This window comes from Zosterops lateralis (assembly GCF_965231275.1).
Source record: "Zosterops lateralis genome assembly, chromosome: Z".
Classification (NCBI taxonomy): Eukaryota; Metazoa; Chordata; class Aves; order Passeriformes; family Zosteropidae; genus Zosterops; species Zosterops lateralis.
In genome coordinates, this window is record NC_139800.1 from 37,428,949 (window position 1) to 37,447,167 (window position 18,219).

The following is an 18,219-nucleotide window of genomic DNA, read 5'->3' on the forward strand; positions in this document are numbered from 1 at the left end:
ACCAGCCCTCAACAATCCCTGACCCAGGAACAAGGTCTGGAGGAAGAAAACCTTTCCCTTGGTTGAGGAAGATTGGCTTAGAGATTGCTTAGGTAAGCCTGATATCTACAAGTCCATGGCCCTGATGGGAGTGATGGGAGTCCCAGGAATGCTTGAGGGAGCTGGGCTACTCACAATCATCTTTAAAAAATCGTGGTGATCAGGAGGGGTGCCTGAGGGCTGGAAGAAAGCAAACATCATTTCGGTCTTCAAAATGGGCAAAAAGGAGGATCCAGGGAACTACTGCTGACCAGCCTCACCTCAGTCCCTGGAAAGGTGATGGAATAGCTCATCCTGGATACCATCTCTGGGCATCTTGTGGATTCACAGAAAGGAAGTCATGCTTAACCAAACTGGTTACCTTCTATGATGGGACAGTTGGCTGGATGGATGAGGGGAGCGTGGTGGATGTCGTTCACTTGAACTTCAGCAAGGCTTTACCATGATATCATAAAAGGCAAAGTCAGGAATACCATCTTGATGAGTGGATGTGGAAGTGGACGGAGAACTGGCTGAATGGCAGAACTCAGAATGTAACAGTCAGTGACATAGAGTCTGATTGGAGGCCTGTCACAAGTGGTGCCCCCAAGGTTCAATACTGAGTCCAATGATTTGAGCAAAGGGACAGATACCTCCTCAGCAGGTCACTGACAGAACACATCTGGGAGCAGTGGCCAATACTCCAGAGTACAGCCTTGACAGGCTGGAGATGTGGGTAGAGAAGAACTGTCTGAAATTTGACAAGAGCAAAGGCAGGGTCCTGTACTGGGGAAGAATAACCCCAGACACCAGCTGGAGAGCTGCTCTGGGAAGAAGGACCAGGGGTTCCTGGTGGACAGCAAGCTGTCCATGAGCCAGCAGTGTGCTCTGGTGATCAGGAAGCCCAATGGTGTCCTGGGATGCATTAGGAAGCATAGTGCCAGCAAGGCGAGGGAAGTGATCCCTCCACTCTGCTCAGCACTGGTGAGGCACATCCTGGAGTGCTGTGTCCAGTTCTGGGCTCCTCAGTGCCACAGAGACATGGAGCTCCTGGAGGGCCATGAATATGATTATCTACAGATAACCTTCACCCACTCATTCCCAGTTGTAGTTCAGCCTATCAGGTACCTATCAGGATCCTCTCACTTTAAGCCTCCTTGTCTCCTTCCTCATGAGTGAGAGAGAATAACAACCACCTATCCTTCTCAGGTCCCACAGTACTTGAACTTCCAAAACAAGGAACTGTGTTTCCTTCCTGGTCAGACAAAAACTGAATACAAAATACATTTAATTATAATTAATTGTTTCTTGGCAAAGCTGTCAATATGCAGAGACCACCACACCACACTGCCCTGAGTCATTTCTTCACCTACTTGTCTCATCTACTGGTTCTCCTTCATCTAGGCAACAGTCTCAATTAAAGGACTTGGGCTCAGAACCCTGGCTCAAAAAATAACTCAGTTGCATTTGATGATTCAATAATTATTGCCTGCCTTTGTGAACGCTGTCCAACTGAACATATTAACATGTATCAGCAAAAAGACTTCAGCTTGCTATGTTTTCCCTCTCATTTGTCATGAACCAAGAGCACATACAGATTCAAGTACACCTTCTCATCTAAATGGAATCAAACTATTTTATTTATGTATATAACACACTATTCCACTATGTCTGCATTCATAGATAAGACAAGGAAGTGGTTCTTACTTTGTTGTTTGCATCGCAAAATGGGGTCCTTATCCATGTCTTAGGCTCTGTGGCACTATTGTGAAGATGTGATAACGCAGTAAACACTGCTGTCACTACCCATGGAAAGGCACTCCACATGGTTCATTCTGTTTCAAGCTGTCATTTGCATGTTGGCCCTCAGCTACTTGCATTCATTAGATATACAGAGAGACAACTGAAGCATCTGAGTGTTAGGTGTCTGGTGTGGCTTTTTAAAATTACAGAAATGAAATAATAGATATTATTAACAAAAGTTGCTCAAACTTTCACAGCATACATTTTAAAAATAGTAAATTCTGCAAAAATAAAATGGTAACATCATAGAGAAAACAAATTACTAGTATGGAGGGAAATTATTATCAGCCCCTTTTGCAAAAAAGAAGAAAAGAGTAGACTGAAAATCTGTGACAGTTCTGGCAGTGTGGAACAATGGAGTCTGAAAGAACATGCTTCTGCTTTCACCAAATTATAAGCCCCTGAGAGGCATGTGGTGTGATTTCTGGAAATTCTAAATGTTTCCTGTGCTATGCTCCCATTTGTATTCCCAAATGGTTGTCTCATAAACAATATTGAAAGAGAGTGCTTCAGATGATGTGGTGCGCCTGAGGTCTGGCAGTAGCACTGCTGTACACAAGGTCACAGCTTGCAAGAATAGCAAAGATACAGGAAAGCTTAATGCTTAACATACCTCAGGGACAAAATATCTACCCTGCACAGCAGAGGAGCAAATTTTTCCATTAAACTCCACCAGCTCTGGAGCAGGGACAGTGTAGAAACAGTCTGCACGTCTACTTCTCTCCTGAGCCCTTCGGGGGGACACAGTGACCTTGCAAACCTGGGGTGAGTATTACAGCTATGCTGTGATCAATGCAAGCTTCATCTCCTCTCTCTGCAAAATGGGAGAGACTCAGAAGGCAGACCATGAATAAGAATAGTAACTCATTTTTCCACACTACTCATATCAAAGCACATTCTCATTCATGAGCTCCGCAGAAGACAAGTTCCAGTGCAGTGCAAGACACTCTATCCCACACAGTCACCTGAGGAACTAAATGTACCTTTTGAATATGAATCTCAGACAGCATATTCCCACATGAATGTATCCACATGTATAGAGGGGAGAGCATTCTATCTCAGATTTTTTAATTTTATCATCTTTCTTGCAGAACTCAGATAGAGATAGTGCTCCAAACTAAACAGCCATTAGAGCTTTTATTTTTAAAATCTCCTCTAGTCCTTAAAATCTACACTTCTCAGCATGCCCTACAGGAACATTATAGATAGATATTAGGGGATAAATAATCCCACTAAAATCATAAAATCCATAGGAAGTATCCCTTATTTCTCTGAGGGAATGGATCACATTCAGTCAGCCTACTTCCCAGATGCAGCCCTGGCAATGACCCTAGGTTAATACAGACCCACTTCAGGCATTCTGCAGTCTCATATTGTAAGCCCATAAAAGTCCAATACTGCCCAGTCTGCTAAACATTCCTAATGCTCATGTCTAATTTTTTTACCATCTCCTACTGCTGTGTCCTAAATGCCAAATCTCCAGCCCAAGACCAAGACAGATGGATAGCAACAGGCAATTTGTACCTCTACACACTCTCATATTCTTTCAGGGATAAAGGCAGTCACTCAACATACAACTTTACCATTATATCTTGCAACATTTTATTAATTGCCTCACTGTCAGAGAACTCTTCCAGAATTTGCTTAATCAAATTCTCACACCAGATAAGCCATATCCCCATTGCACAAAAACCAGAGTTGCAAACATTTTTCATTTACTTAACAGAAAGCATGTTCCATGCCAAATCTGTAGCTGTAGCCCAAACCTTTTTTGTAGCTTTCAACACCTGTGGTCTCCCTGTATAATGAACAAAATTTGACTACTAGCATATTCTCTTTTACATAAATTTGAGCCTCTAATAAGGTGAAGGATGTCATCAATATTACAGCAGATCTGGCATCAGTTAAAGCAGATCTGCATAGATGAAGGAGCAACCATTAAAGCTTTACAGACACACCTTCCTCCGGAGTGTCTAAAAATCCTTCCCACATGCCCTCAAGTGCTGGAGTTCATTTTGATCTCTGATGTAGCTGAAAGATCTGCAAACGGAGGCACAACATTAACCACAGACCAAGTGCTTGAGACAACATTGTTTTGTTTATTCCAGTGAGTGCATAAAATATCTAGCTAGCATTCATGAATTGTGTCAGAATGTTTACTTTGAATAGAAATACACAATTATCTGTTCATAAAGCAGAAATCCATCTCTCAACAAGAAAACTCAACTCAGTATTCATAGCAGAGAAATACTGCTACAAGGATCCCACTGAACCAATAGGAGGACAGTACTTTCCCTTTTATTTCTGCCCTTTCTTAGGCATACATTTAGCTGATCTATTTCAGGAATGCATGGGCAAAGCTTCACAGTTCAAAATGAGAAAAATAATATCCTGTAGAAGCAGATTCAACTTTAATTACAAAGCAATATCAAATTTGTACAGACAGAATAGGAAAACAGAATTCACTAAACTGGCTTCCCCATGGATTCATAATCTTTCTGCATCATCCAGCCTACAGGATAAAACACTCAGAACCCTCCTCCAGCAAACGTTTTGGGTACTGCATAAGCAGGAAATCCTCTGGAGACAGAGAAGGCAGAGGGAGGTTAGAAAATGCAATTTCTTCTGCATGTCTCAGAGAAGTGCCAAACATTATGTAGGACACAAACCAGCTTTGCAGGTTCACCACAACCACAGCTCTTCTTGTCTTCAAGTACTGCAAAGTCAGTGAATCGGGAATTTCAGGAAGAATTTACATGTCACTGTAAACCTGCTTGTTCTTTAAAAAAATAGAAACTAGTAGAGCAGTTTAAAACACACTTTGGTGCAGTGAACAGAACAAAGAGGTCCTTTTCTCAACAGATTAGCTTTGTGACCAACTGTGAAAACACGGAGTTTTGCTTCAAGGGAAAGGTTAATAAAAATTATACTAGTGATACTGAGACACGCAGCAAGGGAACTACAGAGCTGTCTCTGAGGCAGGAGAGGGGTGAGGACATCACCAGCAAAACCAACAACCTCCTTGGGAATCAAGAATAATATATTACTTCTTGGGCCACACCTATCAACACTCAGTAGAATTTTAATCCTTCTCAGAATACCAACAAAATACAGCGTGACTAAGTGGAAGAAGGGCATCAAAATAATTTTTATAAATCGGTGCCCTCAAAATAACCAAAATCTCCTCCTGCAAAGGGTGGGGAGAAGAAGAAAGAAGGCAAAGACAATTAAATTCACATCTTCATCTTCCCTGTAATTTTCAAAACTATAAGAGATAAAGCTTTTAAAAGCATGCTATTGGAAAGACATCAAATGCAAATTCTTCCATCATCAGAATGCAGGCTATTTGTGGCAAATGTAAAAGGAAAATACAACTTTCTTACAGGTTTTGGATTACAATGGTAATTCTGACTACAAAGAAACAAGAGCATTCACAAAGTAAAAAAAGGAATGGTGAAAAATCAGATGTTGGAGCTGTGGGTGAAAAAAATGTTCAGTTTGTGTCTATTTTTTCAGAACAGAAATAACCACTAAACTACTTACGGCCTCATGACAGAAAACTATGTACCATTTCCTGGACATGGTGTGTAAATAAATTCTAGTGCAAATACACACACAAAAGAAACATCAAAATATATGAATATTCATACCAAATAACATATTAGCACTGCTGAGTTTTAACAGGAGGAACGAAGTTTAAGTCGTGAAAAATTATTTGTTTTCTCATGGTACATGAAAGTACCTGTAGGATCTAGAAGCATTTCCACTATTTCTGAACCGCCCCAGTATCATTCAGGATTTCACATGACAGTGCAAATAAAAAGAACAGGCAAAAATCTGTACTATAAGTACTGTAAGTTTCTAACTGTAAGTTTATTAAATTTCCATTTTAAAAAATTAATAAATACCATTAAAGCTTTGGAAATTATATTTTAAAAATGTGATTTGAGTTGAGAGGCATCAGCCAAGAAGACCATGAAAATGAAGATTTTTTTAAAAAAATTTTAAAATCAATTAAAATAAACTTTTAAGAATTACCAAGTTACGGAGAAAGGAGGTGTAGAAATTGAAGTTTTTAAGGTACAACATAGGTATTGCAAAACCTGATTCATATAAAAGAATTGCAAAAAATCCCCATAGAGACAGTTAGGATATTGTAAAAACCTTAGAACTTCACAGACTATTACAGGAAAATTACAGGGTGTGCACAAACACTCATTACCTTATGCAGATAGTATGTTACATGAGCAACAAAATACGGCAAGCAAGTCAAGATAATTCACAGAGAAAATAAATTCCAAAAGATTACTAAAACAAATGAACAAACAGGCCAAACAAACAAAGAAAACAATTTTAAAAACAAACAACCGAACCACATTTTAAAAAAAAATCCCCCTCAAAAAAAACCCAGAAAAACAACCTCTGTCCAATATATTGCATGGAACTTCTAGCCATCACCATCCAAAGGCTAACTCCAGATCATTATCATCAAAATGATGATCCAAAAAAGTACTTTGGGGTGAAAAAATTAATAGGACACAAGTAAGCAATGATTTACAGAATCTATAACAATTCTTTGAATAGTCCCTGTGAAATAATTGCAGGAATTAGCAAACTGGGGGATTGTTTATCAACCAATCTAGGCTTCTGTTTCCAAGACAGTATAATGTCCCACTTCCAAAGAAAAAGTAGAAATCATAGCCTGGAAGTGCCTCAAAGAGAATATGTGAAAAGGACTGAAAACTGTCCAGTGGGCTGAAGAAAGAGGTAATGAAAAAGAGGTGCAAATGGCAAATCAGATCTTGGCCTCAGAAGGGAGACTGTGTTTAGGCAGAGATTTGTTATCTTTACCCATTACAGAGAAGGCTGTAATATAGGAGATGCCAAAAGGCAGGAATAGCAATCAAAACCACTGTGGCTACAGAGAAGAAATAATACCTACTTCCCCTTCCTCCCCAACCCAACCCAGCCTCCTGTAGTTCTTCCTACATTCACAAGAGGAAGGAGCCTCTAACAGAGTCAGGAGAGAGCAAGTTATTTATGCAAATCTAGCTGAAACAGAAATCATCCCTTGACACCTGAAAGCAAATGTGAAATATAAAACAAGGAGGGAAACAGATTAGCAAAAATTACCTCAGTGTTTGCCATGATAGATTTAAAACTATGTGTTCTTTCACTGGAAAGAATGTTTGCATAAAAGAATGAAGCAAAAATTCAGGTAAAAATGCTGGCATAAGATGTAACCAATACTGCTATCTTTGCATTTTATCACATTACAACCAAAATCCCTACACAACTGAAATCTTATTTTTTTTCCCTTTCCACATGTTTTGGTTTGAATAAACAGGTATCTGCCAAGGAAGATTGGAGTCTCTCTTGGAAGATAAGCCCCCTCCCCCTTTTCAAGTTATTATAAATTTGCAATTAAAAGGCTGTCAGGCAAAGATTTTGGGAATAGGTATAGCAGCTCTTTACTAGAGATATTAAAAAAATTACAAATGTTGTAGTACAAAAGAATAAGCAAACAAACAAACAAGGAATCCCAGAAAAAAAAGAAACAAAAAAAAAAAACCAAACCTGACAGAGTCAGAAATACAACCTGATGCCCTGTTAATCAGGGCACTGGAAACAGTCCAAAGTCAGCTCTCCTGGAGCAGCAGATGTGTCCTGTTGGAAGCAGAGATGATGATCCTGTGGAGCCAGAGGTCCAGAGATGGGTCTGGTCTTCCTCTGGGAGTCCCATGGGAACACCAGAGTGCCTGGTGACACTTGTGGCTCCTTTTTATCTTGGTGGAAATGGTTTGCCTTCTGCTCCCTGCTAGAGCATCTCACAATAGGATGATGAAATGTGTCATGCCATTGGTGAGCTTTAATGGTCCATTAACAGAAGATATTCCCATGGGGGTAGTGGAAGACTGAGCAGAGATAAGAAACAATACTCCACCCAGTTTTTAACAGCTGGCTTGTTATCAGAGAAGGCAGTTACTCCCTCCCTTCTGGAGTTACAACAGATAAAGAAAAATCTCCCCAACCAAGCTCTGGCCATCTCTTTGTTTTGGTCAAGTACTCTTTAAGTATCCAACACTTAGTCTCCTTGGTAACTTATGGGGAAAATATTCTTTAAAGTAAAAAAGGAGCAAACCTAATACCAAAACCACAAAAGGGACAGAGGGGGTCTCTACCTTTATTCATATAAACTTGATTTCTGCCTCTGTCTCCTCCGTGGACACTGGCCTTTGGCAGCATGATTTTCCACATGCCCACATATACCAGCATCCTGCTATCAGAATTTCTCTTCTACAGCAGGATTTTTCCACACTTAAGTTAAAACTCAGGCCACCTGCACGACTTTCTTTGTGAGGTCTCATCATCACAATGTGAATTATTTCCCTACTGTGTTTTCACTGAAATTACAGCATAAATTCTTCTGGGTAAGATCAAACCAGCCTCTGATTCATTCTTAAGCAGCTAAGAGGATGAAAATTGCTACTTTTTTAGTGCATATAATGTTTTGTATAACACACCAAAAATAACCAGAAGTGTCCTGAACACACTGTCTTGAAACTGTGTGGATTGGTCATTTTCCATTTAGATGTGCCACTCTTCTTGCTTTAATCCCACGAGCCAGCAGCATAGTTTGGTTTGGGGACTGACAATTCCAGCTCAACTCTTCTCAGTTCTGTGGCTGCTAAGTAACAACTGACAGACCATATGAGAAAACTCTGGAAATCCTGGAAATGTGAGTGGATTCTCCAGTCAAAACAGAAAACCTCCCTGGATATGCACCTAGCAACTGGCAGGGGCACTGTAAGCTAGCTGCTGGTGTGATTTTATCTGAATGGCTGAATCTGCATACTGAATCACTCATGGCACTATCTGTAAAAGCCTCTGTTGTTTCCTTCCCTTTGCAAGGATGGAGCTAAAGAAAACTTACACAGAGCAGGAGCAAGCAGGGTCAATGCATGTGGTGCACTCCACCGACTGGCACACTGAATGTCTCTAAAGTCTTGAAGTCACTAAAGTTCAGGCTGGCACGGCACAGCTTCAGAGTTTAACTCACGCCCCAGCTAACTGTTCCATCTAACACAAGAGTAACTATTATCCTCTGACTGTGCAGTATTTATCTTTGTTTCTCAATTTTAAATTAATAAGGCGAAAGATTGAAAGATTCACTGCCTTTTGTTCTGAAAACCTCAAACAAATAGGTTTAGAAGTATGTTCTGTAGAATTTCTGTGGCATGCATAGAGAATCTCATCTGCATTTTTGCCAATACTCTTCAAATAAAGAAACAGCCACATCTCATTTATCACTCTTCTATAGGGCTTGGAGCTTGTGTCCACAAAAATAAAAACCGAACACCATTAACTGAAGTTGTGCAGAGTACTTTTTATTAGACTTCCTTGCTAAGAGCATTTAAGTGAAACAACAAACACATGCCCCACACATCCCCCCAAAAAATCAAGACTGTTATCACAGAACAGATTACAGGTACAAGTCCAAGATTACAGCCACATATGCTAAATGCAGATGTTTTGTAAGCACCTACTAAAACCAGTGTGACTCCTGGTTTAACTACCTGGTTTAACTATAACTGTTAAGATCCTCCTCCCAGTTCTTCAGATTTTCCACTTAAAATGAAGGTGTCACAAGCACAGCTATCATTTCACATGTTTTAGTATCAAACTATAAAATACATCTTCAGACATTAAAAAAAAAATCTCTCTTTTTTTTTTTTTTTTTTTTTTTTTTTCCTTTTTAAAATGGAGATTGCATCCATACTAAGACTACTAAAACCCTCCAAGCATTTTGGAGTGTTGAAATCCACCACCCATGCCAGGCAAACAGCTAGGACACTGCCTGACAACAGTACTGTTTCTCCTAACTAGCATTCTTGCTGACTAGTTCCCAGGTAATGACTGGTAGACAGGAGAGTTCAGGAAGCATTCCGAAAAGGCAGTTCATATACAGATACTCTGTTTTGGAGACAAAAGTGTTTGACTAGTCTCTGCACCTGGAAACAAAAGAAAACACACCATTGCAGTCTGAACTTCATGCCTCAATATCCTCACAATTGCACCTTATTTATATTCAATAAATTACTATGTCCGGTTGTAAATTCTTCTGACACTGTTTGGGTTTGGAAGATGAGGGTATTGTGTGTTTGTTTATGTTTTGTAATCCCATTTCTTTTTAGATTTCTGGTATGTGAAAAACTGTGAAAAGGGGGCACTCAGACTGATAGCATGAAAAAGGTTTTACATGGTGTTGTCAGAAGTTCCAAAGTTATCTTTACAACATTGCCCTCTTATAGCAAGCTTATATATTACAACATCAGAAAAAAATTGGCCAGATGGAAATCATCTTGGTTTGTGCTTTTTAAAGTACAATTCTAATCCAAAGGGAGTTATTATGGGGAAAGTATGATTGTGATATAGTATATAAAGGAGCAAAATTTGTCTTCAATACAAATTGTTTACTTCTTCCTGGGGTTCAAGTAAGCAAGGGAAAATTAACAGTATTTTTAATAAAAGTGTTTACTCATCTGATATATTTTCCAAAGGAAGCACTTAAAGAGCAATGATTTTGCAGCCACTTAATACTTATGTATCTTGATGCAATTATTTCAAATAGCCAGACTTCCAGCTATTTCAGGAGTTATTTCCATTTGTGAACACTACTGCCGAAGAAGAACTTAAGGTATACTGCCCTTTACCTTCTCATTTCTGACCATTAACAGCCTTGAGAAATTTTATACATTTACTTAACCACATACGGATTGGTATGACATATTTTCTCTCAAGTTTCCAGAGGGGAAGCTTTTCCTCTAAATGTAGCAGTACTAGATCAGCAGTGTTTATTCTTCAGAAACTCCCATAAGCAGCAACCACAAGTGTGATGATTACTGTTCACACTTGGCTTACTACTGGTATAGAACAGCATCTATCTTGAAATGGCAAGCACACTGAAATGGCAAGAGCTGATTATCAATACACCTCCACTAAAAACAGGTTAGACCCTGAGAAGAGGAAAACAGAGAAACACTTTTAGGAATTAAACGCCTGTAGCTGGAAAAGATAACATGAACTGACAGTAGAGGAGTGAAGAAAGAAAAGTGTGATGTTGCTATTATTATTGCTGTTGTTATCATTGTCATAATAATTTTTATTATTATTTCATGCCAGAAGGAAGAAGATTTAATAATAATTTCTTTACTGCTGAATTATTAAAACTGTGTTTTCACTATCACACAAGGAATTAAAAACACAGTGAGAAGAGGGAACAAAAATGTGACTTGTAAGGTCTAGAATGGGTCTCTGAGAAAGCAAGGACAAGGAGAAAAATGAGGCAGTATTTAAGCAATCAAAAATGAAGGAACAGACAAGAAGCCTCAGCTGAAGGAAGAACTGTAAAGAGATATATTCCATATGTAGCAGGGAAGGCACAGCCAAAGTTGTATGCTGACAGCTTGACTTTAACAGGAAAAGGAGAGAAGGATTATCTGGACGTTATGAGCATTGCCAACAGGTTGGCATTATCCACACTAGAGAGTGGAGGGGAAGTGCAAAAAGAGAGAGAGAGAACAACAAAGATGAAAAGGACCATTTCAGTATGTTTGATTCAATAAACCAAAATACCCAGAAGAACAAGGACCTGTGCTACAGAAAACAAGCATTTTATCACAGAGATAATTACTTTCCAGTCTTCCAACCCACCTTCTTTTTTTGAGGAGGAGGAGAAAAATCAGCTGCCATTTTTCCTATTCTTTAACAGAAGTGTTTAAAACTTAAGTTTTTAACAAAATATCTGTTACAGGGGATCAGCAAAAACCACTCAGATTTCCTATTTTACTTTCTCATAGGAAAGACATTCATCTCTCTTTTTCTTAAAGATCAAAGTTCAGGAGCATTGATACACACTATTAAATAATTTCTGACCTCTACAGGAAATTCAGTCTAGGAAAATACAACCAAAACATGAAAATACATTACTTCCTTACAAACTAATTATTTTGGCCAGTTAATTCTGCTATATTATTTCTTCTTGGCTGCCTCCTCTCTTCAATCTGTATCAGTGCACTGAAGGTGCTTATATAGATGAGGGTGTCTCAAGGTATAAGAAAACAGTGGTGGGGTGCCAAAAGCCCTTTCAAGATGCAAAAGTGGATGAAGTTTCTGCAAAGCATTCTGTATCCCACAGGAGCCACTTTTCTACTGCACAGGATCAAAATTATGATTTGCAGTTCAGCAATATAAGCTGTGCTGCATTGTGCTATTGATTTTCCATTTGACTTTTGTTATTACTTCAGCTCCACCTCTATTGTTCAGCTAGTGTCCAAACATGCCTGATCATGAAGAATGTAGAGTTTTTTATGCAAAGCTGAAAGAAAAATGAAAGGGTGAAAGTGAAAAGATTATACTTCTATTTTAAACCAGCAACCCTCCTTTTAGCTTGTTCCCTTTATATAGACAGCTTTGTGCAAGGATACCTTTATTTTTAATAATTTTTTTCCTCTAGACTTCAGCACCAGACCCACCAATATATTAAGTTACTTATCACCTACACTGTTTCTTTTTATTGAAACACACCTTCATCTTCAACCATGGATTGGGTAAGTCTTTAAGCACGCATGCCTTTATTTACTAGCAATCAAAATATAAATTGCAATGTCAATCACAACACAAAACAAACCAGCAGTTAAAAATCAAAGGCAAGATTATCGTCTTTAGGACAAAGAATTTTCAGATTTTGATCATTAATCAGACAACATGAGAGAATGGAAAAAAACTAATTCATCATTAATGAGCTTTATCCAATAGTAAAGCTGTTCAGCTGCAGTTTAGTATACACTGGATAAAGTCCTGTATAAACCAGCTTTGTGAGTATTCTGATTTAAAAATAGCAAGTCAAGGAGCTAAGAGCACATCCTTAAGAACTATTAATGTATAAAAACAAAACCAAATAAATTAACTCCAACAGACAGAAAATAAATACATTACAGCAACTTTAGTCAAACACATGCAATTACAACAGATATAGCTTTAAACCATAGGCTTAGCTTACTAGAGAGTCTTCTCATGTACAACTCTCACCAAGAGTACCCCTTCTAACTGTTCAATTAGAGGCTCGAGCATGAAGTCAGGAATACAAGCCCTAGTGAGCAGTTTCTAAAATGTGTTAACAGAACATAGAATATAACTCTTCCTGACCTGCAGCTCCTTCCTTATCTCATCTTACTATTTTGAATCACTGTAGTATCAGTCCAGCAGCTCAAGGCACTTGCTAGTTACACTTCTGACATTGCTTATAGGATAAATATAAATTCACTAAATCTCCTGCCTTCTGTCTACATAATCCCTTAACCTCTCCCTTTCCACAGCTATGATTCTCTGCTTTCTTTTTATCTCTGGACTCTCCACTATTTTCAATCTGCCTTCCCTTTTCACGTTGCCTTCCCTTTCCCACGTATTTCTTTTAACTTATTGACATTCAGCTTCCCTTTACAGTGAGACTTGCAGTCACTACTCTTTTACTTCACAGTCTGTTTCAGCATGTTGTTTTGGTTCTTTACACATTTTATTGAGGGATGGGAATTTTAAATAATGTTCTCTGGTTAGTAGATTTCTATATAAATTTAGCATTTGCCTGCAAGAAACAGACCAAGCAGACAATATTAAGCAAGTAGGCAACTTTACAGTGATCAATGTGCTACAAAAGGAATTAGACAGAATCCTGTATGTCACATTTAAGAGAAAATCAGAAATAAAAGAGTCAAGGAAATAAATTATTAGCCGAAGTACAGACAGCAGTATTCAAACTGCAGAGAAGCTGCTCCCAAAATTAGATTAGTAAGCACAAGACCATTCTACATTATTGAACCATCAGCAGCAGAAGGGAGTGAGCTTTCTCAGATTTTATCACCTTCATTTTAAATTCTGCAGAAAAAGTTAAAAGGTCTAACTATCACAGACCTGATTCCTAAGCCAGTTCTTAAAAATAACATATTTTCCTTGCTCAAAATCTGGACACACTTAGAAATTCAAGTTTTTTCTTTTAAGCAACAATCAAATAACTGTTTAGATGCAATTAAAAAAAATAAAAACCAGTATTGTAGCTAATTGATATTTTTGGGAATATCAAACCAGATTTTTGTACAGGAAAGTTCATACAAAGAAAAACCTGTGTCATTAAAAAGACCCTATTACAACACAATTTTATATATGGGCTGAGGCACAAGAAGACCCAGTCATGCAGTATTTCTACAAATAAACACACAGACAGCTAAGTTCATACCACTTTCACTAACAAGCTCCAAATGACAGAAAATCTTCAGTCATGCCAAACTTATTTCCAGGTGTACACAGCTGGACCTGAACATCTCAAGAAGTAAAGCAAAACTTGAATTAAAGAGTGAGCAAGTGGCACAGACTTGGTCTAGGGTATTGTTACTAAGAGGATAAATTGCTGCATTAAGTTATTGCTTGAAGTGTGCAAAAATGGAAGTTTTTACCCATTATGTCATTGATTCAGAAGAGAAGTATCTCATTAATACTTCCAGAAAGGAGGTCTTCTTGCTGCTCCAGACTCATTTCCAATAGTTTTGAAGACCTACTTCCCCCACTGCTCTCTTTCAAACCTTGGTTCTGTGTTTTATCAGGCAGGCTGCACAAGCAGGTCACCTCTTTCTCTTGCAAATGGAAACAGACAGTGGCCACTGGCCCTTCAGGCTGTTTTTCATAACCTCTCAATTTTAGCTGTGCCACAGCAGCTTCACCCTACCGCTGCTATAAGACTGTCTGATTACAGGTCACAGAGAGCCTCCACAAAGAAAAAACATGGGGAAAATAAACATCACCACAAGAGTTAGTTTGGTGTCCCTCAGGCCCCAGCTCACTCTTATGTCTGTCTCCCCCTTCACCTATTTTGCACTCACAAAGTCTCTCAGATGAGGAGGACAAGGCACTGAATCCTGACCTTTGAGCTGCAAACCTAGCCTTGAGCAACTTGGTGACCTACATGGCAGCTGCACAACTCGATAACTAGTTGGCTAGAATCGGAAAATGCATGATTCACTTCTGATTTTCCCCACACCACTCCATATGCTGTCACTAGACTATTTGCTAAAAAATGTTATTTCCAAAAGCAGACTTTATTAGCTTGCTGGCTTGATGAAACACTGTTTTGAAAGAACTTCAATAATAAAAAGAAAAATGTATTTTCTTTTCCTAACTAGACACTGAAATTTACACAATGTCAGATTATCCCTTTTTCTGATGCAGAGAAGGGGCTCCTGAGAGGCATTTTAGAAACTTTTATTCTATTTTTAGTCTCATGTGAAGGGTGAGGTGGTACAGATGTTACAATTCACACCATCACAATCAGAAGCCAAACTATTTCCTAATTACAACATATTATAAGCATTTCTTGGCCTATCAGCATTTGCTACACAAAGTTACCCCTCATAGGTCCTACTACAAAACATCTTACACAGTTCTATTTCTCCAAAGTATCTAGTCTATTTGCAAGGCCATCATTTGAAACTTGTTTCTAGTTCCATTTCTCTCTCAACAATGTCTGTCCTACTCCACGGTCTTTCTAAGTGTGGTTTTTATCTCAGAGTTTGCATACAGATGCATACTATGGGAGCCCTCTGTCAGGGCTCTCTACAAATCCATTTCCCACAACACAAGAAGGAAAAAAGTACACGCATATGCATATGCAGCTTCTGAATATATCTGCTCCTACTTATTTTTCCTAAAACTACATCCCAGTGTATTAGATAAGTAACATACAACTCTGGTTGCATATTTTGTAGGGTCAAGGATCTACAATGCATCTGAAAATTAGCATACACCTCTGCCCAGGAATGGTACCAAGGTCCTGTGATACTAACCTATGTGTACAAGCCAAGTGCTGGAAAGATATACTTGAAAAAGTAGCATGTGATAACACTTGCCGTGCTGAACTGCAGTAAACCCTATCTACATACCTCACCATCCAGATTAGCTACATCTCTCCCCCCATTTTCCCTGAAAATGCACAGCTAGAATTTCAGTTGTCACATTCCTTACTGCATCCTGTGTCCCTAGGAGATTCTGATGGCATTTCTCAGTGTTGTAGAATTAGGCTTTCTTATCCTCTTAATGACCAAAACACAGCTGTCCAACATGTTCCAGCTGGTACAGCCCTGGCACCTCTACTGTTAACCAGTAGCACATCATCTGTCCATGTGACTATTTTGTGCCAGTGGATGTTCATCAATAATGCACATATATATCTAACAGGCAAGTGGGAATTTCTTTCATTAAAAAAAAAAATAGTATTGCTTAAGCTTCTAGCAAGGTTTGTCCACATTATGAAGCTCAAATACAGGTCTGACAAAGACTCTAAAGACAAAAAGTTGAGTGGTTTGAGATTCATTAGTCTTGTGTTTTAAAAGCTTTGCACACTCAGGAGGACAAAGAAACAACATGAGCTATTCTTACATTTTAAATGTTCTTGTCAGTGTGTAGACTCAGGAAAACAAGTTCTAAATGAGATATACCAGAATTCAATCTTCAGAATTATCCTTAGAACTCTAATAGTTAAAACATTTTCAACAGTGATTTTTCTCCTGCCTGCAGAATGAGCCACAACAACGCAATAGCATGCAACTGGTTCTGAGCTCACTGCCTCACTTTGCCCCACACAACACCTAAAGTAACCCTTTCTTTTCTACCCTGTAGGTATTGAAAAGAATACTCTTATTACGTGTAATCCGTTGAATACTTCAAACCTAAAGAGTTGTCATACCACTGTCTCAGATTCTGACCTCAAATTTATGATTGTTTAAAAAGACTAATTCTTAAAGGTCCCAAATAAGTTAAGTAAAGCTTGCATTAAGCTCCAAGGCCATGCTGCTTCTTATCCAATAAATCTTATAACTATGCTCTTCATTAATAAGAGCATTAGAATGATACATGTACAAAATGTTTTCAGTAATTTCCTGCTACTTCCAGGTTACATGCTGTTCAAGAGTAACCAGCACACACAACCAGGGACTGGCAGAGGAGTGTGTGTAGAGCAGCCCTGCAGAGAGGGATCTGGGGGTGCTGGTGGGCAGCAGCTCAGGGTGAGTCAGCAGTGTGTGCCCGGGCAGCCAGGAGGGCAAACCCCATCCCAGGCTGCATCAGACACAGCAGCACCAGCTGTGCTTGGGATCATCCTGCTGGATTCAGCCGTGGTGTGGCCTCACCCTGAGTCCTGTGTGCAGTGCTGGGCCCCACAGGTTGAGAAGGGTGGGAAGGTCCTTGAATGGTCCAGAGGAGGAGAGCAGAGCTGGTGGAAGGGTTGGAAGGCACATCCTGTGAGGAGTGGCTGAGAGCTCTGGGTTTGTCTGGTTTGGAGAGAAGGAGGCTCAGGGGTGTGATCTCATTGCTGTCTACAGCTTCCTTAGGGGGGACCTGGAGAGGGAGTGCTGCTGGTCTTTTCCTGGCATCCAGGAACATGGAATGGGAATGGTTCAAAGTTGTATCAGGAGAGGTTCAGACGGGACATCAGGAAACATTTTTTACCAAGAGGATGGTCAAACACTAGAGCAGGGTTCATGGAATTGATGCCTCAAACCTGCCAGTGCCTTAAAAAGATATTTGGGCAATGCTCTCAAGTAACAGGCTTTATGTTCTGGTCAGCCCTGGAGCAGTCAAGCAGTTCAACTAGGTGATTGTTTTAGGTCCTTTAGGTGTTGAATAGCTCTGTTGAAACGAACAAAAAACTAGTTTGGTCCAAGTAAAAATGGAGCTTGCATTTCATGGTGCTTGGGAGTTTTTCAGCCATAATGGTCTTAGTATAAGATTACTGGCTCTATTTAAAGCTGTAGTTCTTTCTATCAGAGAGACAGAAATACCAACTGTGAGTGATAAACAGCTTCCTAAAAGACCACTCACATCTTCTGATCTGGATGCCAAGTTCATATCTGTTATTCTATGAACACTATGGTAATTTCAGAGGGGAACTTGATTTTAATGCTTGCAGTTAAATCTGTAAGAATCTGTAAATCTTACATAGCATTACCAGGGTTAGGTTCCTGTTAGAACACCTGAAATGCCCCTTGTAATGCTTTCACACATTACAAACGTTGCTGCTCCACCAGAAAATCAGAGTCCTCGTTGTTCATATCTTTATCCTTATTACTTTAGGGAATAAAAAGAGGGACTAAGTAATTAGGAAGAGGGACTACAGTGAAGTTGTTTGTATTTTTTTTCCTCAATCACGCAGCAACTACCATCACTGAAAAACCTGCTCCAAGTTATCTTTTGTCTTAGATGAAGCAGGGGCAGAGCTTCGCTTTGAACTCTGCCCGCTCTCTCGGTAACGGCGGTTCCCGACGCCGCGGGCCTTGCTCCCAAGGCTGGGCTTTC

At 39.3% G+C, this 18,219-nt stretch overlaps 1 protein-coding gene across 1 annotated transcript in view; it reads right to left on the reverse strand.

Moving 5' to 3' along the window:
- The window catches only part of FRMD3 (FERM domain containing 3), a gene marked incomplete at its 5' end in the record, with an annotated part of 126,570 nt that overhangs the window by 107,845 nt on the left and 506 nt on the right, over positions 1-18,219 (reverse strand). The window lies entirely within an intron of this gene.